Genomic DNA, 23758 nt, shown 5'->3' with positions numbered 1-23758 from the left:
AGAACCTGTTAAGGTTTTACAACATTTTCAACTTACTTAGTCTTTTGGACTGTGGATATTCATCTGATCTGAAAGGGAACAGTGTAGCTGCCATTTCTGTTGGCTCTCGAGTATTTGATTATGGCTTCTGAATGAAAAAAATAAAATATGAGAATGACTACCATTACGCATAATGAAAATTTTGAACTCCGTGGCACTGACATCACACAATCAATTATCTGTAAATAACTAACTGAATTAACGATTCCAATTGTTATCAATGTCTTGTCATGCTCCTGATGTCACTGGCATCATACTCATCCAGGAAGGTCTTACTTTCCCGAAACTTTAGATAAGAGTGTGCAAACATAAAATTTCCTGTTTTTTTTTCTTTAACAGGACATATTTATCCAGGGTTTTGGAAGGCACTAGCAAGGGCAGAGTTTATTTGTCGTCACCAGTAATTCTGGAAAAGTCACCAGAGAGCTGCCTACTTGAATCTCTTCAATACAAGTAATGCAAATCCACACAGAGCTGTTGTAAGGACATTCTAAGATTTTTAACAAATACTTGTGAAGGAAGAGCAAATTAGTTCCTCGTCAATATGACATGCAACTTGGAAGATAACTTGCAGAGACTGCTTTTCCCATTGTTCCCATTACCACTGCAGAATGTTCTCTAATTCCCATTAATCACAGTTTTGCTCAAGGTCCTTGATTCCACCCTCAGTCAAGTCCTGCTTCGATTGAAAGGGAAGTCACTCTGATCTCACCTCAAATTACATGGGAAGATCACTTGAAAGAATAAAGAGCAAAAGACACAAACACTGTTTGTTAGAACAAGGTCCTCACAATATTCAAAAGAAAATTGATACCTGGCCTTCCGATTCTGACAGACGTTTTTTGTCCTGTTGGTGATGAGGCGGTTTTGTTAAACATTGTGACATAAGGACAGGAAGAAGCTCCAGTCTGTACCAACAGTGAACAAAACTATCCTGTTCACGGTGCATCAAACAGTGGCAAACATCCTATTGTCTGTTGTTATTGACATTGATCATTACAAACTCATCATTCACTGATGACCAGTAGTAGCACATAAATCAGCAGATTCCAGCATCTAGTGTGAGAGCAAAAAGGGAAATGGAGGGTCAGGGGAAGTGGTGTGACATACAGTGCAAGAAGTGTAAAGGGAGATGGTCAGTGGAAGGGTATGTAGTATCAGAATGGGCAATGCAAGGAAAATAGAAGGGTAAGGAACGAGTAGGAAGGGAGGATGATGTGTGTCAGAAGGCGCATCAGTAGCAGGAAAAGCATATAGTTGGAAAAGTGAGATTGATGGACAATCAAACATCACTGTTAAGGAAAATTGGTTTCTGGTTTCGTTTGAAAATTAAGAAAAGATTTCTCATACTTTTTTATTAACACTTGATTCTTGTGTATATTGTACATTCACTCTGCATTTCTGTATCTCCATCAAATGCAGACAACATTTTCTTTGTCCGCAATGCATTATTGCAACATGATGTCACTTTCTAAAACAATACAGAACGATGGGTCCTTTTTCTTTTAATTTGCTTCCAATCCAACGTAGAAATGAGAATGTGAATTGATCTTCTATAGTGTGTTTTTAATGTAGAAATTAATTTTATCTTTATCCTCATCCCTCCAGCTCTTTCAAACAAACTTAATGAACGAGCCTGTGTCCATCCTGCAGATGAAAAGAAAAATCTTCAGATCTGACTATTGCAGCAAATTTATTACAGAATAAGCTGCAGGCCCACATCAAATTGAACTGTCGCAGTGCACAGTGCCAAAACCTATTCCAAAATTAATGATATACAAGTCTTATGAATAATACATGCAGAGGGGTGGAGTGTAAAAGCAGAATTCACCTCCATGTCCAAAATATTATTTCTGACTTCCTCATAAAAAGACCTCAACTGCATCACGCTGTAAATTCACCAAAATATGAAAAACAAGAGACTGGAATTCCCAATTCTTCCTCTGCAACAGATCTGTAGAACAGGTAGAAAATCAAGGTTTGTATCTGATATTCATAAATAGAACATAGAACATTACAGCGCAGTACAGGCCCTTCGGCCCTCGATGTTGCGCTACCCTGTCATACTAATCTGAAGCCCATCCCATCTACACTGTTCCATTTACGTCCATATGCCTGTCCAATGACGGCTTAAATGCACTTAAATTGGCGAATCTATCACGGTTGCAGGCAAAGCATTCCATACCCTTACTACTCCCTTAGTAAAGAAACTACCTCTGACATCTGTCTTATACCTATCTCCCCTTACTTTAAAGTTGTGTCCACTCATGTTTGCCGTCCCCATACTTGGAAAAAGGCGCTCCCTGTCCACCCTATCTTACCCTCTGATTATCTTGTATGTCTCTATTAAGTCACCTCTCAACCTTCTTCTCTCGAACGAGAACATCCTCAAGGCCCTCATCATTTTCTCGTAAGACATTCCTTCCATACCAGGCAACATCCTAGTAAATCTCCTCTGAACCCTTTCCAAAGCTTCTACATCCTTCGTATAATGCGGTGACCAGAACTGTACACAATACTCCAAGTGTGGCCGTACCAGAGCTTTGTACAGCTGCAGCATAGCCTCCTGTTTCCGGAACTCAATCCCTCTATTAATAAAGGCCAAAACACTATGCCTTTCTTAACAACCCTGTCAGTCTGGGTGGCAATTTTCAGGGATCTGTGTACATGGACACCGAGATCTCCCTGCTCATCTGCACTCCCAAAAATCCTACCATTAGCCCAGTACTTCACATTCCGATTACCCTGTCCAAAGTGTAACACCTCATACTTGTCCACATTAAACTCCATTTGCCACCTGTCAGCCCAGCTATCCATCCTAACTCTCTGCAACCTACTACATCCTTCGTCACTATCCACAAATCCACCGACCTTAGTGTCGTCCACAAATTTACTAACGCACCTTTCTGAGCCCTCATCCAGGTCATTTATAAAAATGACGAACAGCAGTGGACCCAACACCAACACTTGCGGTACGCCGCTAGTAACTGGACACCAAGATGAACATGTTCCATCAATGACAAACCTCTGTTTTCTTTCAGCAAGCCAATTACTGATCCAAACTGCTATGTCTCCCGTAATTCCATTCCTCTGCATTTTGTACAATAGCCGACTGTGGGGATCCTTATCGAACGCCTTGCTGAAATTCATTTCCGCCACATCAACCTGTTTACTCTCATCTACCTGTGTGGTCGCTTTATCAAAAAAAATCAATAAGATTCGTTAGCCACGACCTACCTTTCACAAAACCGTTCTAACTGTCCCTGACCAGATTATTCTTTTCTAGATGGTTATAAATCCTATCTCTTATAACTTTTTCCAAAACTTTACCAACAACTGAAGTGAGACTCACTGGTCTGTAATTACTAGGGTTGTCTCAAATACCCTTTATGAAAAAGGGAACCACATTTGCTATCCTCCAGTCCTCAGGCACTATTTCTGTAGATAATAATGATTTGAAGATCAATGCCAAAGCTGGCAATCTCTTCCCTTGCTGCCTAGAGGATACTAGGATAGACCCCATCCGGCCCAGCGGACTTGTGTATTTTCACACTCTTCAGTATTTCTAATACCTCTTCCTTGTAAACCTCAATCTCTTCTAGTCTAGATGCAAGTATTTCCTCGCCAACATTTTCATTTTCTATAGTGAACACTGTCGAAAAATATTTAGTGCTTTCCCATCTCCTCTGACTCCACACACAACTTTCCAGTATTATCCTTGATTGGCCCTAAATTAACTCTGACATACCTATGGAAAGCCTTAGGATTAACCCTGATCCTATCCACCAACAACTTCTCATGTCTCCTCCTGGTTTTTCTGAGCTCTCTTTTTAGGTCTTTCCTGATTTCCTTGTGACCCTCAAGCGCCCTGAGTTTTCACATTTTGTCCCAACATAAGCCTTCTTCTTCTTCTTGACCAGGGATTCCACTTCCTTAGTAAACCACAGCTCATGCGTTCTATATCTTCCCCCCTGTCTGACAGGTACATACTTAGCTAGGACACACAGGAGCTTTTCCTTGAATAAGCTCCACATTTTTAATGTGTTCATCCCCAGCAGTTTCCTTCCCCATTCTATGCTTCCTAAATCTTTCCTAATTGCATCGTAATTTCCCTTCCCCCAGCTGTAACTCTTGCTTGGTGGAGTACACCTATCCCTTTCCCTCACTAAAGTAAACCTGACAGAATTGTGATCGCTGACTCCAAAGTGCTCACCTGCTTCCAAATCTCGTTGCCCAGTACTAAATCTAAAGTGGCTTTGTCCCTTGTTGGCCTGTCTACATACTGTGTCAGGAAGCCCTCCTGCACACACTGGATAAAATCTGACCCATCTAAAGTACTCGTAGAGTTGTGATCCCTGTCAAACGTTTGATAGTTGAAGTCCCCCATGACAACTACCCTGCCTCTCTCACTCCTATCGAGAATCGTCTTTGCTATTCTTTCCTCTACATCTCTGGGAATATTTGGGGGCCGAGAGGAAACCCCCAGCATGGTGACTTCTCCTTTCCTGTTTCTAACCTCAGCCTATACTACCTCAGTTAACGAGTCCCCAAACATCCTTTCTACAACTGTAATTTTGTCCCTGATCAACAATGTCACATCTCCCCCTCTTTTACCAACTTCTCTGTTCTTACAGAAACATCTGAATCCCGGAACCTGCAACAGCCATTCCTCTCCCTGCTCTATCCATGTCTCCGTAATGGCCACAACATCGAAGTCCCAGGTACCAACCCACGGTGCCAGTTCACCCACTTTATTTTGGATGCTCCTCGCGTTGACGTACAGACACTTCAAACCAGGTTCTCGCTTGCCAGTGTCAGATACTTGATTTTGGAACTCCCTACTCTCATTCTCTTCTGTACATGCCCTACAATTTTGGTTCCCATCCCCCTGCTGTATTAACTTAAATCCACCTTAATAGCTTTAGTGAATTTCCCACTCAGGATATTTGTACCCCTCTAGTTTAGATGAATACCATCCTGCATGGAGAGGTCCCACCTACCCCAGAAAGAGCTCCAATTATCCAAAAACCCGAAACCCTCCCTCCTACACCATCCCTGTAGCCACGTGATCAACTCCTTTCTCTCCCTATTCCTCACCTCACTAGCACGTGGCACGGGCAGCAAACCAAAGAAAACAACTCTGTTTGTCCGAGCTCTAAGCTTCCACCCTAGCTCCATGATTTTCTGCCTCAAGTCCCCATCTCTCTTCCGACCTATGTCGTTGGTGCCAATGTGGACCACGACTTGGGGTTGCTCTCCCTACCCCCGAAGGAACCCCAAAACATGATCAGAGACATCACGAACCCTGGAAGCCGGGAGGCAACTTACCAACCGTGGGTCTCTCTCGTCCCCACAGAACTTCCTATCTGTCCCCTAACTATCGAGTCCCCAATGACTACTGCTCTGCTCCTCTTCCCCCTACCCTTCTGAGCAGCAGTTGCCCCACTGCGTTCCCCTGGTAAGTCATACCCCCCAACAGTATGCAAAACGGTAAACTTATTGTTGAGGGGAATGGCCACAGGGGATCCCTGCACTGCCTGCCGGTTCCCTTTCTCTCCCCTGTCACCCATCTGTCTTTTTCTTTTATCTGGGGAGTGACTACCTCTCTGTAAGTCCTGCCAACAACCCCCTCTGCCTCCCGAATGATCGAAGGTTCATCCAACACTAGCTCCAGTTCCCTAACGCGGTTTTCGCGTTGGGTACACTTCACACAGATGAAATCAGCAGGGACACTTGTGGTGACCCTTACTTCCCACATTCTGCAAGAGGAACATTCCGCTGCCCTAAACACCATTCCCACTATTGTAACTCCCGAAGTGACTACGAAAAAAACAGATTAGGAAATAAACTAGTTACCGAGTAGTGTCTCTGGTAACGCAACCACGCAAATATATGTTCTACTTACCCTTCCCAGAAGTCCTTTGCTCGCTTCTCCCACGCTGGCCTCAAGGTAACAAGTTTAAATATATAGAGCGGCCTTCCTGACCATCACCTTGCACCAAAATCACGTCCTCCCGGCTCCCCCCTGTCGCTGCTCCGAAATGTTGATTATATTAATGTGAGAGATGGGCAGGGATGGGGGTTGTTGGAGAATGATAAACAATGTTGTGGATGACACAACGATAGGCCGGACGGGACATGGTGAGGAGGAACGTGTTAGGCTACAGGAGGGTACATTGATTGTTCAGATGGCCAGATCAATGAACGTAAAAAATTAGCACGGAAAGATGTGAGATGCTGTACTTTGGAAGAAGTAACAAGACAAGAGAGAACTCAAACCAAGAAGATAGGTTAGTCTTGCTTTTGGAGCAGAGAAGGGTGACGGGTGAACCTGACAGAGGTGTATAAGAGCATGAGAGGTATGGGCAGAGTGAACAGACAGCAGCTGTTCCCCTTAATCAAAGGGTCAAACACATGTTTAAAGCGAAAGAGAAGATATTGAGAGAGGATTTGGGGAATCCGTTTTGAACCCAGAGGATGGTTTGTGTCTAGAATGCATTGCCTGGGAGGGTGGTTCAGTAAGGTAACCTCACAAACTTTATAAAGCACTAACATCAGCACTGTATGGTGCAGACTCAATTGGCCATGTCTTGATACATGATTCCATGAGGTTGCAGGCATGAAAGCTCTGATACATTCTGAAGCACCAACCAGCGGTACTTGTTGGTTTATTCTGGCGAACTGTGCTCAGTAAGAGGCGAGATTACAAATCAACAAATCAACATCATCCCATGGAGTATCAGCACTTACTCAACCTAGGACAGCTCAGCCATCTGTTAAAATATCCAGGATAAATCACATGCATCGTCCATCAAAAGCAATAACATAATTCCAACTGTTTGACACCATTATTTTAAGGACACCAACAACGTAGGCACAAACTTCCCTTCATTACTATATAGACTTGTCTCTGTAACGTTGCTATTTCTCAGAAAAATAATAAACTGCATCCTATATGTTTGCTTTGACAATGAGTCCGTTTTCCTGGTTGCCTGCGAACTGTTGATCACATCATCACGGCTTGTGTGACACTCCATCACCACCAGCAATATTTACTCCCAGCTAACCCAGCACATGAGATGCACTGCTGGCACTCGCTCCCACCAACCACTTGGACGGACCAACATCAACTGGACTGGGACTCTCAAGGGCAATTAATGTTGGTCTAGCTCCTTTAAAATTCCAAATGAATTGAAACAACAATTGGATTTTCTATAATTATTGAAAGATGCAGAGTCTGTTTTTTATTCATCTGATGAGTTTGATCTGTCTTTATCGTTGTGTTATCTATTTCCATGAAACCATTTCGTACATAAACGAACAAAAAACGCTCAGGTCACAGATAGAGTCATAGAGTCATAGAAATGTACAACATGGAAACAGACCCTTCGGTCCAACCCGTCCATGCCGACCAGATATCCCAACACAATCTAGTCCCACCTGCCAGCACTCAGCCCATATCCCTCAAAACCCTTCCTATCATATACACATCCAAATGCTTCTTAAATGTTGCAATTGTACCAGCCTCCACCACATCCTCTGGCAGCTCAATCCATACACGTACCACCTTCTGCGTGAAAAGTTGCCCTTGACGTCTCTTTTATATCTTTCACCTCTCACCCTAAACGTATGCCCTCTAGTTCTGGACTCCCCAATCGCAGGGAAAAAGACTTTGTCAATTTATCCTATCCATGCCCCTCATAATTTTATAAACCTCTATAAGGTCACGCCTCTGCCTCCGATGCTCCAAGGAAAACAGCCCCAGTCTGTTCAGCCTCTCCCTGTAGCTCAGATCCTCCAGCCCTGGCAACATCCTTGTAAATCTTTTCTGAACCCTTTCAAGTTTCACAACATCTTTCCGATAGGAAGGAGACCAGAATTGCATGCATTATTCCAACAGTGGCCGAACCAATGTCCTGTACAGCCGCAAGATGACCTCCCAAATCCTGTACTCAATACTCTGACCAAAGAAGGAAAGCAAACCAAACGCCTTCTTCACTATCCTATCTACTTGCGACTCCACTTTCAAGGAGCTATGAACCTGCACTCCAAGGTTTCATTGTTCAGCAACACTCCCTAGGACCTTACCATTAAGTGTATAAGAAGACAATGCAGCATTTAAAGAAAAACGGCCAGGGCATAGTAGGCTATAGGTCTTCAGGTAACTGGGAATAATGTACATTGGTGTTTTCTGGCTGGCGTAGATGTATTGGGCTGAAGGGTCTGTTTATATGCTGTATGACTATCACTTTAATTGTTGTCTCACTATTTCCAAAGCGTGTGAGCATCAAGTGGTGAGGAATGCAATCTCCAAGGTCACACAGCACATCGGCCTGAAGCTATATCATTCTGCCTTCACTATCAAATGGAAGGAGAACCCCATTTCTCTCTTTGTAACATACCTGTTAGTGTTCGTGCGTCACAAGAATCCCTGGGGTTTATCACCATGTTCTGAATAGGAATTAAACACAGGCAACAGAATGCTGGCCTTGCTAATGAAACTTACCTCACAACAAGGACTGAAAGGAATGAGCAGAATTAAAGTTATCCATTCGACTCAATCTGATCTCTAATGCAGTTTCAAGGCAGGCTTTCACTTTGCCCTATGCTCCTGACCTTTCTCCAATACCATGAAACTTCCCTGAGTGTTTTTGAGTGCTGTTTAAAAGTCACATATGGAAACCTGTGCCCAATAATCTGAAAGGTAATGTCTCCATGTTCATGAGAATCATCTCATTTTTTTTCAGTATCTAAAGTCAACAGAAATGCAGAAACTAGCATCGGGGTAAGTCACTAATACAGCTCAGACATGTGATAAGATTGTGGATGATCAGATTTTGATATCAATCACACATTCCTCCTATGCCCTTACAATGTTAGTGCATCATTGTTAGTCAAGAATCTGCCTGCTTCTGCCTTAGGAATATTCAATGTATTATCCTCCATTGCTATCTGGGAAGAGAGTTCACAAATACACGACACTTTGAGAGGATTAAAACATCCAACATCTTCTTAACTGAGGTAACCTTCAGTTTCTTAGTCCATCCATTCCTGGTAATCTCTCACACAAGCTGAAATATGGTTTCAGAATTCAACAGAAAAGACTACTTGGAATATCCTGGGGTCACCAAGATCACATGTTGATCGCCTAAACTCCAGCAGATCCAGAGTCAGTCAGTTCAAGATTTCCACCTGAAATAGATGTTCTGCACAGGAGTCAGTTCAGCGAATCTTCTTTGGACTGATTTGCATGTCAGTATGACCATTGTTCATTCGATGTGGTCTCGCCACTACTCTGCAAAACTGAAGAAAATCTTCCCTAATTTTGAATGTATTCTGTTTCCGAAAATGTATACATTTATCTTACCACCCTCAAAACTTCATGCACATATGAAGTTTTTATTTTGTAATCCAGGAGCTCGGTTCTTCTGCGCCTCAAGCCAATCTCTCCATTGAAATAATACACTGCCTTTCAATTCAACCCGCCAACTTCTTTGAGCGCATCCTACGATGCTCCATACACCAATATTTTTCTGTTCACTTGACCCACCTTAATCTCTTTATAGACGCAAGTCCTCTTCATATGATGCTTTTCTAACAGTTTCAAAAGTCTGCATTCTTCCATAGCACACACAGAATATTTGGCCAAAGAAATAGTTTGTGGCCACATTCCAATGGAATTGACAACGTAATTTTTAAACTAATGTCTAAACTATGAACTTGTGACAATGCTAAAGTGTTTTGCAGTCCCATCACTCAGTTCCCAAAACTCAAAGTAAGGGCAGATGGTGTAGAATTTATGTGGTTAGAATTGATGAACGGCAAAGGTGAAAAACCATTGTTGGAGTTATGTACAGGTCCACAAACCGTAGTTAGGAGCTGGGTCAGATGTCACATCAGGAGGTAGAAACGATGTGTAGGAAAGTCAAAGTTACAGTGATTGGGGGATTTCAATATGCAGATGGACTGGGAAAATCATGTTGGCAGTGGTTTGCAAGGAAAGGAATTTGTGGAATGCCTACAAGATGGCATTTTGGAGCAGCTTATTGTGCAGGCAACGAGGGAACGGGCAATACCGTATTTAGAGTTGTGCAATGAGGCAGACTTGATAAGGGAGCTTAAGGTAAAGAAAGCTTTATGAGGCAGTGATCATAATAGCATTGAACCTACTCTTCAATTTGAGAGGGTGAAGGTAGAAGCAGAGTTAACAATATTATCGCTGAATAAAAGCAACTACAAAGGCATGAGGGAGGAACTGGGTTACTGGGAGAGTAGGCTAGCAGGAAAGACAGTGGGATAGTAATGACGGGAGTTTCTGGGAGTAATTCAGGAGACGCAGCAGAGACTCATCTCAAGCTAAAAGAAGAAGAGTAAAGGGAGGATGAACCAACAATGGCTGACAGGGGAAATCAGGGTTAGCGTAAAAGCAAAAGAGACATCAGATAACATGGCAAATGGCAGTGGGAAACCAGTGGATTTGGAAGCTTACAAATACCAATATAGGGCAACAAAATAAGAAATAGGAGGAAGAAGATTAAATATGAGTGTAAGCTAGCCAGTAATATAAAAGACTGTAAGTTTCTTTAGATATGTAAATGGGAAAAGAGAGGCAGAAATGGACATTGGTCGCAGAATACAACGCTGGAGATATAATGGGGAACAAATAATGGCTGAGAAACTGAACAATCATTTCATGACAGTTTTCACAGTGAAGGACACGAATAGTGCCCCCATCCCATCATCGGGACCTTCAAACAAGTCGGACTATTTGGATACTGCGGTTATGAAATCAATCCCCATGTAGCAGCTTTTACTGACATAGACCAGAGACAATGGAGCATCAGGGTCTTGAAAAGGACCCTGGGCAGTTTTGGGGAAAATAGATTTTATTGGAAAAGATCAGCTTTTGTGGCTTTCTCCGATGGTGTCGTGGTAATTTCGTAGGACTAATAATCCAGAGACCCAGGTAATGCTCTGGTTATACGGACTTGAATCCCACCTTGTCAAGATTGTAAAAATTGGATTCAATAACTATCTGCAATGAAGAATCTAATGACTACTATAGATCCATTGATAATTGTTGGGGTAAAAAATCCATCAGGTTCACTGATGTCATTTCGGGATAGCATCTGCTATCCTTACTTTGTCTGACCTGCATGTGACTTCAGACTCATAACAACAGCCCTCTGGGCAATTAAGAACGGATAGTAAATGCTGCCTACCCAAAATTGCCCTCATACTAATACAGAATATTTAAAACAAATGCTCATTGGGCTCTTGCAAGAGTGTTGTGTGCAGTTTTGCAATTCACATTAGAGCAGGGATGTGATACACAGAGAAACTTGCAGGAGATATTTACTGGGATATTGTTTGGACTATAGAATTTCAGTTAGGCAGAAAGACAGGACAGAGTGAAGTGTTTGTCGCAGTGCAAAGGAGATGTAGATAAGACATGATTGAGTAAGGGTATGGACAGGGTAGACTGAAAGAATTTCCCATTGATGGACGGATCGATCGACTGGTGCTAGAGAGTTAAGGAAAAAGGCAGGAAGGTTTGAGAAGATGTGTGGAATAGCTTTTTCAGCCTGCGGGTTGTTCAGAATTTGCACTACACTGTCTCTAATGTTCAGAGAGGCAGAAACCCTTTTAACCTAAAGAAATATTCAGATGTGAGTTTGTGATGCCAAGACAAATAAGGCTGTGGGATAAACGTTGTGAAATTGAATTCAGTTCGTTGAACAGTTTTTGACAAATATGACCACAATTGGCTGAAGGGCCTCTTTGCACCCTTGTTCTCGCCAGGAGAATGGTTTGTGTCCCCACCTGTCACAAGGCTCAATTCTCTGCTGGGGACAGTGTAAATATTTTAAAATTGTCGCCCCATTCCCAAGTGCGGTTATTGATACTTGCCCTTCCATTCTCAATGGGGCATGTCACAGGAAGGACAGTGCTGCCTGAATCAAGATGGGGAAGGGTTGCAGCTCTCAGTGAGGCAGAGCGTCAGTGAAAGTGCAAACATGTGACTTCTGCAAGCTGCATCCTTTGTCTGTATTGGAATGAAAACCATTTGACAGACTTGTTCCGGTTTGAAGTGTTTACTGGAAACAGGAGGCGGAGGAAGAATCAGGGTAAAATCATTCTGTGAGTGCAGAATCATTTCCTGCAGCACTATTGGGACTGTAAAGCACAGAGTAGTGTTTAGATATATTGAATTTGGGTTGATGGGCAGCTTGACTTGATTAGGCTGAGTTACGAGGGTATAAAACCATTAAAAATGATACAGATTTTGCTCACTGTTATAGAACATTGGCTCAGTAGTTAGCACCGCTGTCAGGGCTGAGGGTTACGTAGATTGGCCAAGTTAAATTGCCCTCTCGTATCTAGGGAGTGAATTAAGTAAGTTAAATGAATTAGCCACGGGTAGGGCGGAATAAGGTCAGAAGTCACAGGACACCAGATTATAGTCCAAAAGGTTTATTTGAAATCATAAGCTGAACTGTAGAATCTGTGATTCTATCGGAGAGGATAATAAGGGCGTTTACGGGGGAGTAACGTCATTAGAGACGATGCTGATGGAGTTTACTGAAGACGAGATGTTATTCACTTATTTTCTTGGAAAATTTAGAACAGTTATCCCCGAACCAAGGAAGATTTAATGGAGATTTTCCAGGTTATGATATGTTTGGACAGAGTAAATATGTGGAAATTCCTTCTTTCTAGTTAGTAAATATCTAAACGTCAAACCTTCAAAACCCTTGATGAAACCTTTGAGGGACAAAGAAATGATGAGAGCAGAATTGCTGACACTCTGAGAACCTGTTTTTGGAAAGGCACATTTGGTGACATATAAGAAAAAAATTTCACAAGTATAGAAATAGCCTGTGGCTAGGTAAAGTTGTAGGGGTGGGATGTAGTCGGTTGGAAGCCGCAGGGAAGCAATGTCTCAGTTGGTTGACTTTAAAAGTTTAGAAATTTCGTGAACGTGCACAGCTGAATAAGATTTTGTTTCAAAAACCCTGGATTTGGAAAGATCTGGCATACTATGCCACCTGAAGCATTGCAAATGGAACTCAGTGGATTTTTTTATTGTAAAGGAAAGATATAACATAATGAATTGCAAGTGACCCGTTGCTTGGAGATCGACTTCCTGCTTTAATCACGTGGCTAAAAGATGTGATGACCATGATGTTTGGTCCATTTAATGATCAGTGAAATCTGTCAAAGCACGAGCAACAAAACTGTTGGTTTTTCCTTTGGACTTTAATCGTCTCTTTTTCTAAGCAGTATTTTCTTTCAGCTGAAATAAATTCGGAATAAATTTGCATATATCATTAATCGTTCCAATGAGATCAATCTAATTCACTTCCGATTATTACAATGAACAATTTGACTTTCAGTTTAATTAATAAAATGAAACGAACAAAACAGCGTTTCTTGTGATTTAACCCAATTCAGTTAAGCCATATGAGAACGGCTATTGAACCACAACATCGCCTTTATATCCCTTTCTATGGCTACTTCTTCACGTGAGAGAGAACGTGACTGAAGAAATTATGAGTCAAGGCAAAGTGTGTGTGTGAATATGACGGGAAATTCTTGTTTACTGTTTCATTCTGACACAGTTCTGTTTCAGAATGAATCAATGACAGATGTTCATTCCGACGAGCATGGCTATTTCTTGGATTTTGCTGTTATTGTAATTCTGGTGAAAGCAGAAACACAATGGTGTGGATTCAATTTAGCTCTAGAAATTTCTCATCCACGACTTTCATCACATGTAGCCTTGATGAGGTCACATGTCACCCCTTTTCAAAACGTGCTGAGGAGACCGAGAGATTATGGCGGTGGGTTATTATACTACCGTGCTCCGCATTCATGGGTTCGAGTCACACTTTGATTGCTAATTCCACAAACCACTAATGCATTTTTACTTTGCATCTCACACCTCTGGTATACACTGGATCGAGAATTTTGTTCTTGCCCTTCACTGCACGGGAAATTCACGAATAATAAACACCATATTAAAGTTGAAATAAAGAATGAGAGAAGATGCTCTATTCAGTTATAAATTAAATTGGTGTAATGAGAAGGAAGACATTTTTTTCTTTATGCCCCTCATTCCAACTTGTCTTTCTATGAATTTACATCGACAGAAAGAGAAATAACTAACAAGTGATCTGGAGCACAAATTTATCCAATGGGATTGTTCATGATTATTTTAATCCAACAGTCCACACAATGATCTGATCAGTATTTCAAACAGTCACTCGGAATTGGAACCACAGAAAACTGCTCCAATGAAACGAACCTTTCATTCTTTCACATGCAGCGTGATGACTGACTTGCTAACTGTACAAGGTCGACCAACTTTCTTCAGCAATCACAGTTTCTGTAAACAGCCAGCTGTGCTGTGCAGAGTGTCATTTGTTGCCCCCAGGTCACAGCATATTTCTTCTTCATGAGCTTACGAGCTTCGCTCCTGATCTGTTTGATAAACCTTTTCTATCACTTCATCCCATCCACTCACAATTCTCAATTTATGAATAAAATTTCGCATGAGACCAAATGTTAAACAAAGTGGACATATGCCATTCAGCCCATCGAGTCTGCCCCACCATACAACGAACTCATGGCTGATCTGATAATCTTCAAATCCATTCTGCTCACTTGCCTCGACAAACTGCATCATCTTTCTGATTAAGTACCTGACACAGTTTGAACATACCCAACAACTTAGCCTCTACTTCGGTTGCCAAACAAAACCACAGATTCTCTGAGCATGGAAATTACTCGTCATTTCTGAATTAAATGGGCGATATCACATACTGAGATTATGTCCTCTGGTGCTCTCCTCAGAGCAAAGGGCAAGCCACCTGCCTGTATCTACCCTGTCAAGATCCCTGATTTTGTTTCAAGGAGAATAATCCCAGCCTGACCAATCATTCCACGAAGTTCCATTTTATCCAAAGTTGACAACATCCTCATAAATCTCTGCTGTCCCTTACAGCACGGGAACTGGAACTTGAAATCAGATAGCAATTGGAATCGGATTAGTCCACACATGGACCAAATACAGTAATGATAACTTTGACAAATGAGAATCTAATCATATTCTATTGACATTCAATGGCTTCGTTGTAACTGAAGTCCTCCGTGTAATCGCCCTCAGAGCTAATATTTAGGAGAAATGGAACCCGACCGCCCATATAAAGAAGTTGACTACAAAAAAAGTCCATCAGTTGACTTCGTTTGATTATTAACACAATTCATGTCTCCGTGAAGCCTGCATCATCTGTAACGCACAAATTAGATGTGTAACAGAACTCTCTCCATTTGCCTGGATGTGTGCAGCTTCAATACCACTGAAGGAACTGGACATCCTCCACGACAATGCAGTCACTTAGCTGTACCACGTTCAATTACCCTCACCTCTAAGGCACAATTGCAGTAGAGTGCACCACTTACAAGATGCGGTGGAGTAAGTCATCCAGGCTGTGTTGACAGAACATTCAAAGCTCAAATACTGTACCGACTATAAGGACAAGGTTGAAGATGTACTGAAGCGCGACCATTTGCAAGTTACCCTCCAAGGCACATACCGGCATGACATGGAGATGCATCAGTGGTAAATTCACTGAGTGATGAAGCGGTCTTGATGGTCAAAGTGGTATACTTCAGCCCTCCATTCTTCATCTTAGAATTTTTTAAAATGTTGATTCTTGCATTGACCAGACTTGTGCTCATTCTTTTAGTTGTTTCCTAAACTGGCGGTTGATAGAGATCGAATATCATCCACAGTCTGAGGTCAACAACAGAAAATATCCAAAAATACTCTCGAGCAACTGAGCTCCCTGTTCAAAACTCCTCAGTGATCTGTGAATGTCCACTCCAAGATCTCGTTGTTCCTTTTTGTTCTGTTCACCACTTAGAATCCTCACTGTTATTGTTTCAACTCCCCAAATTCGTTACCACTTATTGTGCTGGATTCAATTCCATTCGCCGTTTTTATTTTTCACCTGATAAATACATCTCTGCTGGCCCTGACATTATTCATCATAGTCAAATATACGACCAATTGTTGCAGCCTCTGCAAACGTTTAAATCATGACTCCTACAACTTCGTCCGAATCGTTGATCTACATCAGGAAACAGTGGAACTCCACTGGAAACTGGCGTCCAAACATGGTCATTGCTGGATGAGATGAACACCTGCAATAACAGCACAATCAGACCCCTGATGCCATTTGTAAACCTGATGGTGACTCTGCCAGTTGGCCTCCTGAGTGATCCGTTCTCACATATGGGAGTGGTGAATGACCTGTCCACATTGTGGATCAGAGGTGCTCGAAGAGCACAGCAATTCAGGCAGATCTGAGGACAGGCAAAATCGACGTTTCGGGCAAAAGCCCTTCATCAGGAATAAAGGCAGAGAGCCTGAAGCCTGGAGATCTCTGTGCAACTCTATCCCCACCCCCACCCTCCTCTAGCTTATCTCTCCACGCTTCAGGCTCTCTGCCTTTATTCCTGATGAAGGGCTTTTGCCCGAAACGTCGATTTTGCATGTCCTCAGATGCTGCCTGAATTGCTGTGCTCCTCCAGCACCACTGATCCAGAATATGGTTTCCAGCATCTGCAGTCATTGTTTTTACCCTGTCCACATTGTGCCTGGGCACGTAGGTTTACACTTCAGCGGGTAATTGAATCCTTTCCTGAAGTCCCCCTATGGGCCTGACTTCTTGGCGGTGTGTGTATCCATGTGTCTATTTAGCTTGGATAATCAGTTGATTTAGAGTCCACGCAGAGATGACTCCCAATTTTCCCCGTCATCCATGTTTTTTATTCTCCTTTATTCTCCCCCGGAGTGTGGCCATCATGGTCTGATCATTATTTGTTGTTTATTCTTAATTCACCTTGAACTGAGTCAGAGGGATTCTATGGGTGAACCGCACTGTTGTGAGTCTGGAGTCATATGTTGGCAGGTCTCGTTAAGGACGGAAAATTCCCCTTTCAAAGGGACAAGAATGAATGAGTTTTCAGCAAATTAAAACCTTTTGCCTCTGTTCCTCTGATCAGGGTTAATATTCCAGATTTTATTCATCAATTTAAATACCAGCAGCTGCCATGTTCCAGTCTCCAAGGGTTGCTAGCCCAGTATATCGCCACTACATTTGCATTTGACACGGAGATTGGTGAGTAGCAGAAAGCATAGGGATCAGTCAAAGAATGAAGAATATAGATAAACAGGAGATTTGAGCGGAGAAGTGGCAGACAGAGTTCAATCGAGGCAAATGTGAAGTGATGCATTTTGGGAAGCCTAATTCTAAAACTGTAAACGGAACAACCTTGGAGAAATTTGATGAGCAGAGAAATCTGGGAGTTCAGGTCCTTTGTACAATGACGATGGCGGCACAGGTAGATAGAGTGGTCAAGTAAGCATTTGGCATGCTTGTCGTCATAGGACCGGGTTTTGAGTGTAAGAGCTGGCATGTCATGCTAAAATTGTACAAGATTTTGGTTCAGCCGCGTTTAGAATACTGTGCACAGTTCTGGTTAAGTTACCAAAAGGAAGTGGACATTTAGGAGAGCGTGCAGAGAAGGTTTACGAGAATGTTGCTGGTATGGAAGATGCTTGATGTGAAGAGAGGTTAAGATGTTTATGATTGTTTTCAGTAGAAAAAACGAGATTGAGGGGTCCTGATTCAGGTCTACAAAATCTTGAAGGGTACGGACCAGGTGTATACAGATATGCTTTTTCCCAAAGTGAGGGATTCAATAATGAGAGGTCATGCCTTCAAGTTGAGAGATGAAACGTATAAGGAGGATAGATGTAGAAAATATTTTCACAGAGGGTGGTAGGTGCCTGCTAGCAGAGGTAGTAGAGGCAGGCACGGTCGTTTCATTCAAGGTGCGCCTTGATAGATGCGTGACTAAGTGGGGAGCAGATGGAAACAGATGCTGATTAATTGAGTGATAGGTTTATACAGTTGATTTGGTTCAGCCCAGGCTTGGAGATCCAAAGGGCCTGTTCCTGGGCTATAAATGTTCTGTGTTCTTTGTTCTTCTTTGTTCACTACACTACCATCTCAATGCTACGTTGCTCCATCTCAGAGCATGACATTGGCAATTCCAATCATCTCAGAGGGAGTGAGAATATGACATGTGGCTGTGTCGGAATGAAACTGATGTACGCTGTACTGGAGTGTTTGCTGGGAGTAAGAGGATGATGTGATCAAAAAACAGTTCTTACTGCGGACTTCCACATCATTTATTTCATTTGCTCATTCGGCTCTATCTAGACTATTGTGTGCAGTTCTGCAATCGCATTAGCACTGGAAATGATGCAGGGGTGATTTACCAGAATAGTGTCTGGGTAGAAGAGCTCCTGTTATGTAGAGAGATTGGATAGACTTAGAGCAGAAGAGATCGAGAGGAGACATGATTGAGATATACAAAATAATCAGGGATACGGATGGCGTAGACTGAAATAAACTTTTCCCTATAATGGAGAGAACACTCACGGGGTACTAGATTTAAGAACAGAGGAGGAAAGATGTGAGTGAATGCGCAGACAAACGCTTTGAAACGGCGAGTGGTTGAAATCTGGAACTCAGTGCATGCAAAGGTTGGAGAGGCAGAAATCCTCATAACTTTCAGAAGTATTCAGATATGAATCTTTCATGACAAGACTTACAAGGCTGACGGTCAAGTGATTTTAAAAAAAGAGTTCGGATAGTTAATCGATTATTGATTCAGTACTGATGCATAGGCATGTTTTTGCATAGAACTCCAGGATAATACCACTGCCTGTCACAGCGTGAGATTGGGTTCAATTCGCATCTGGGACGGGTGCTTGCAGCTTGGGAGGGCTAAGAGGCCAGAAACCCGCATTCGATTCCAGACTTATGTGACTGACTGTCTGGAATTTGCACGATCCTTTTCTCTCTCTTCCATGTGGGTTTCCTCTGGCTGCTTCGATTCCTTCTCACTGTCCAAAGGTGTGCACTTCAGGTAGATGGCAGAAAAACCCTGAATGGACTGTATAATCAAAGACAAAATCAAAGACAAAAGTTGGAGTTGCAGTTCAGGGAAAACAGAATGACCATTTGGGGTAAACAGCTCATTCCTTGGAACAGTTTTTGATTCGCAATGTTAACTCTGATTTCTCTCCACCGATGCTGCCTGACCCGCTGAGCTTTTGAACTCATTTCTATTTTTGTAGGTGGATCAATAGTGCGGGTTTAGAAAGATCGGGTGAGGGAGTGTGAATCTCTTCGGCGGCACAGAGCAGACTCAATTAGCCAAATGGATTCTGTCTGCTTTGTGTCGAATTCCATTAACTCTGATTCTATAAGTCTTTGTTCTTCTTTTAGTCTTTGGTATTTCACATCTCCCCTGAAATGTGGTTTGCAGAACAGAACAATCGACTTTTCGGGCATAAGCCACCGCCAAACCGTTACCACCCGCTGCCTGCAAGAGGAACGCCTCATATTCTGCCTTGGGACCCTGCAACCATACGGGATAAATGTGGATTTCAACATCTTCCTCAATTCCCCTCCCCCCACATTATCACAGCCCGAAGCATCCAACTCGGCACCACACTCCGGACCTATTAATCTTTTCCCCCTCTGACTTATCACTTTCTCCCCCGCCTCCATCCAATTATCGCTTTCCCAGCTACCTTCCACCCAACCCCAACTGCCGCCCATTTATCTCTCCGCCCCCACCCACACGTCTCATCCCTGATGAAAGATTATTGCCAGAAGCGTCGGTTCTCCTGCTTCTCGGATGCTGGCTGACCTGCTGTACTTTTCCAGCACGGCAATCTCGTCATGGTGAAGATAAATTAGCTTAGCTCAGGCTCTTTCTCTGAGAGCGGAGAGGAGTGATTGAGGAAGAGATGAAGGTATACAAGAAGGAGATAGATACATGTTATAGGAATAAATTTCTTCTGGGAAATATTTACAATCATAGATTTACGTTAAACGCAAGGGGGAGGATAGTCAGAGAAGATATAGGAAGAACATTTTCATTCTGAGAGTGTTGTATAATTGAAACTCACCGTTTGAACGGGTGGTAAAAAAGTATGAATCATCAAAACGCTTCAGGAGTATTTAGCCGAAAACTTGAGAAGCTAGAGCACACATGGATAAGGACTATGGATACTGGAAAGTGGGACGAAGACAAACAAATATCTGATCAAAGATCCGCACACCGTATGGAAAATACGGAGCATGAAAGCATGGGAAGGGTAAAAGCATGGATACTACTGTTGATCTGTTACAAGGTATCTGTGGAATTCTGCACGAGTCAAAAGGTCACAGTGACAGGATGGGGCCACTGTGGCTGGATTGGATAATCATAGTGGAATGCTCGTCCACCAATTAACAGAGTCAGACTTGGGCTGAACGGTTGCTGTGACAGGCTGAGATAATAGCAATTAGTATCGTCAGCCTTGCCAGCTAAATAGCATCACGGCTGGTTGGGACAAGTCATAACAATAAATATTTAGGACTTGACTTTAAATGTTTAATTGATAGTTAGTAGAGTCAGCCTGCTTGAAACCCTTGTAGCAGTAAAAAATACATTAAATATCTAATCAGCTTGGGACAGGAAAACATTGTGGTAGATGGGGTATCTAAAAATCTAATCATGAAAGGTTAGTCTGGGCTGGAAGATCATTGCAGCAGAGGTGGCAGTAAAATACATAATCATGACAATAGAAAAACCCTTTTGGCAGAAGTAGAGCGATAATGGTTTATTGTATACCTGGAGTGAGTTAATTCTGACCAACACAGTTGCGCATCCTGGTAAGCTAACAAAAATATAATTCAAGAAAGGGTATAAAGAGCCATGGATCCTGAGTTTCGGGGTCGTTCAAGAATTTGCTTTCTGAGTGTCACAGTTTTTTGACTGCTAATAAACGATCTACTCCTTGAAGAACTCCCCGCATCTCCTGGAGATTGATTACATTTTCTCCAGAACAACCACAACTTTGGGTACAGTAAAATTGTGGCTACCGCAGCTCGGTGGTGCAATGAAAAGCGCGTTAGATTTCGATAGCATTGTTAACATTGCCATACAAAGTTTGTTGTTTTGGGCTCCACCAGAATCGGAGTTCAGATTTCAGCTGAATCAATTATTATTCTGCTGATACATCGTTAATTCCCATCGTCTGGGGTTCTCGAAATTGCTGTTTACCACAGAAAATTCCTTACTCCCTTGTTGGTGAGTTTTGACGGAGTCATATCATTTGAAGCATGATCAGACCAGAATCAACTGCTAACCCAGGATACCTACAAACTTCGTGCAGAAACCCAATGACTCTAAACGCATTCCCCACCAATAGTTGCACAGGCATTATCGATTGCTTAAATATCTTTTTTCCCTTTCGGCGACAGTCTGTTGTGGATGGACGGGGGAAAGATATTGATGTATTTGGTCAGTCATGACGATGTCAAATGGCGGGGTAGGACCAGTGTTTGGAATAGCGTCCTCCTGTTCCTCTTTGTCAGTGCTGTTTCTGACAGAGGGTTTTCAACAATAATATGTTGGAATGTGAATCTACACTACGGAATATCAAGGTCCTCCCGTTTACCCCACCGTTCCCACAGCCAGAATGGAAATCAGACAAGGTTTAGATCAGACAATCGAGGATTCTCCCAAGCGCTCTGTCAGACTGCATGCTCCTTCACACAGGTTTCCAACTGGACACATGGAGCAAGCAAACGTGGAGATTCAGGGACAAATTACACCTCTGTTTTGCTGCAGTTCTGGACATGGAGACGTACATGAATTTCTGACATTCTGAGTCTCACTGGGCATTCTTCCTACTTTACAATTTAAACTGGATTTGAATTTATTCTTGCATCACATTCTTACATCTTAAGTATTCATGGAAACCGTGAAACGTGTTCATGGATGTAGGAATGGTGAAGATTATTGATAAATGCAGTATGTTTCATGTTACCAGTATGAACTTTCAGAAGGAAGTTGTGAAATTTTATTGATTCGAATTGAAGCCGATCGAAGGAAAGGCCTGGCGACAGCGGCAATGTAACATTGTCTGTAAACAATGCAGGAACCAAAGGAAACCCATTTTTCAACCAATTCTAATTTGCATATTTTTATGTGTCCCTTTCCTGAACCTGATACTTCAATAATCACAGGTCCATGTCAATTTCACCTCGTCTGCATTACCTTTAATTTCAGAACCACAGCAAAAGTAGAGCAGTTCAGTTAACGTTCCTAAGGTGTGAGTAGGATATGTGACCAGCTTGCTGTCTGCGGCTTCAGTCGCGCAATTCTTTAGCGCCTGCTACTTAACGGTGCGTAAAATGACACGGTTCTTAGTTCAATGCTTATCTAAAGATGCTGTTACTGACATTGACAACGGATAATTAGCGCATCATACTAAAACACAATTGAAATCAATGTTGAGTAAAGTAACATTTATTTGAAAACTCCAGTTTCACATTTGTGTCAATTATTATCTGAAAAGCTGCAAATATTCCCCCGGTGAATATCCATCTGTGGATAGGGAAAAAGAGGTGAAATTTTAGTTTAATGACCTTTCTCAAATCACTCTCCCTGCACTGGATTACATTCTGGGAAAGTCTGTTCACTAATTTCATATCATTCCATTTCCTGCAAACACGCAAAGCTCATTATCTAATCGAAAGTATTAAATTTATCTCTTTGGGGAGTTTGAATGTTGTCAGTAAATCTGGCAAAGGCATAACAAGTAGTTTTTTTCTGTTGGGAGGAGCAGAGGGTGCAACTGGGATAAGGTCGAGTCTTGTCACAGGATTTTTGAAGCGGAGGTCAGTGAGTATTAAATGGACTCACTCTTCTTTCGAGTGATTGTGACCAAATGTTCAAGGCAACAGATGGTAATGATAATGATGTTTTATATTTACAGGCAAAATCTTACTCAGGAGAGGCAACATAGTATTACAGATCAGGTGAGCGGGATAGATGATGATCCTTATGCAAACCTGAGACAGTGAGAGAATTAATCCCATGCTGTTGGTCTCACTTTTCTCATAACTAGTTAGTCAGCGGACTGAGCTAACCGACTTCCATTCAATGCAGAGCTAAACCGAACAGTGTATTTACAATATATAATATTTCATGTAGAATGAGATGCAACCTCTATCAACGCCAGCAGCTCTTCTGATACTTAACATTTTCAGTTGCAGGTTATGCAATTTCTTTCCGATGAATGTTATCCACTTCGAGAGTATGTCCCTTTTGCCTCGCCATCCGGGGAGCCAAGAATCTCTGTCGCTGTTAAATTCACTCCCTGTGTGTCTGCACACGACTTTTGAAATACAATGGAACCAGATCCTAAAATGTTTTTATTTCTGAAAATTCATCTCCGATTTCAATAATTCTCAGAATAAACAAAGTCTGCTCCAAACTTCTTCATCATTCCCAGTTGGTTCTGAAACTCCAACTTCTAATTTCCACTCACCTAAACGAAGGAATTTCCCTCAGATTTACTCTTACCAACGTTACATCAGCTGGATAACCTCCCTTCAGACACAACTAAGTCTTTCCTGATTTCTCCTACATGATTCTTTATCTATCCCAACTTCCCATTAAATCTGCTCTTTCCTTTTCTAGTGGTTTTATCTCAAAGAAAGCGTCATGTCTGTCGTTTCTATCGACTTTGTATCAAGTGAACTCAACCGTATCCTTCCTAACGTATCCTTCCCGT

This window comes from Chiloscyllium plagiosum, unplaced genomic scaffold (assembly GCF_037043375.1).
Source record: "Chiloscyllium plagiosum isolate Xiang-an unplaced genomic scaffold, Cpla_swu_hap1 HiC_scaffold_39, whole genome shotgun sequence".
Taxonomy (NCBI): domain Eukaryota; kingdom Metazoa; phylum Chordata; class Chondrichthyes; order Orectolobiformes; family Hemiscylliidae; genus Chiloscyllium; species Chiloscyllium plagiosum.
This window is presented reverse-complemented; position numbering follows the sequence as displayed.